Source organism: Phyllobates terribilis, unplaced genomic scaffold (genome assembly GCF_046119375.1).
Source record: "Phyllobates terribilis strain yellow unplaced genomic scaffold, ASM4611937v1 Scaffold_7__3_contigs__length_470593459, whole genome shotgun sequence".
NCBI lineage: Eukaryota > Metazoa > Chordata > Amphibia > Anura > Dendrobatidae > Phyllobates > Phyllobates terribilis.
The window spans coordinates 378,257,632-378,258,938 of NW_027362767.1; the positions used below are offsets into that span (position 1 = coordinate 378,257,632).

Consider the following 1,307-nt stretch of genomic DNA (forward strand, 5'->3'; position numbering starts at 1 on the left):
CACTGGCCTTTCTACCCTGAGCCACGGAACCAGGTTGCCACTACTACTCCCACCGTTTCCCTATTGCCCGGATCCGAGTGCCCCACGGCCCAGGGGGCGAGTCAATTGTTCTTATGCTTCCGTGATGCAAAATAAAACACTAACGCTCTAGAATATTACTTTGTCTTACGCTCAGCTCACATTCTTGCATCTCTCTCTCTCTCTCTCTCTCTCTCTCTCTCTCTCTCTCTCTCTCTCTCTCTCTCTCTCTCTCTCTCTCTCTCTCTCTCTCTCTCTCTCTCTCTCTCTCTCTCTCTCTCTCTCTCTCTCTCTCTCTCTCTCTCTCTCTCTCTCTCTCTCTCTCTCTCTCTCTCTTTTCTCAAATCTTCAAGGTAAATATGAACCAAGTTTCTCGTTGTTGACCGAGTGGGAATAGCTCTGGCACCGACTTTGTAGTGCAGTTAGTCAGGATGGCCGAGTGGTCTAAGGCACCAGACTCAAGAGTCATCTCTTCATCAAGAGGTGGGTGTTCTGGTCTCCAAATGGAGGCGTGGGTTCAAATCCCACTTCTGACAGCTGCTTTTTGTGTCTTTACTTGTCTACTTCTGAGGTTAGTTATGTGTAAATTATGGTAACAACCTCTCAGCATGTGTATATTTTTCAAAAAATAAGTGCAAAGAGACTGCAACGACCACGAAAGCACTCGAACCCTCAATCTTCTGATACAAAGTCAGACGCCTAATCCATTAGGCCACCCGGTCAACGGATTAGCACTTGTTATTTACTAGTGTGCTTCTGTGGTCCAAAATAATATGCTCACCTTCTCAAATCTTTCTCTGTCTGTCGAGAATCACACTCTTGACACATCCTACTTTTTGATGTAGAAATTGTCCTGTCTTATTTTTGTATTACTCGACCCCAAGATCGGCATACTTTGGTGGTCCCTGTGTCCTCCAGTATGACTTTTCCCTCATAGTTTGATGTTCTTTTCTCCAATTGGATGTGTGGGTTCAAATCATACTTCTGACAGCTCTATTTAGAGGGCTTTTGGTTGCTTTACTTCTCTATAACTGATCTGTTAGTCTAAACTATCGTAACAACCTATCAGCATGTGTATATTTTTTTAAAAGAACATGGAAAAAGACTACAGCAACCAAGAAGGGACTCGAACCCTCAATCTTCTGATTTGAAGTCAGACACCTTATCCATTAGGCCACACAGTCGACATGCTAGAATGTGATTGTTCTTATGCTTCTGACTCTCCCCCCCCTGGGCATTGGGGCGCTCGAGACCAGACTTCAGGGCAATGCTGGGAGTAGTAGTGGTGA

General features: G+C 44.9%; 1 non-coding gene across 1 annotated transcript; it reads left to right on the plus strand.

Annotated features, from left to right (window-relative positions):
* Positions 1-443: 443 nt before the first annotated feature.
* On the plus strand, positions 444-554 carry TRNAL-CAA (transfer RNA leucine (anticodon CAA)). The gene is made up of 2 exons: positions 444-481; positions 509-554. It is a non-coding gene; the product is annotated as a tRNA-Leu (tRNA).
* Positions 555-1,307: the final 753 nt, after the last annotated feature.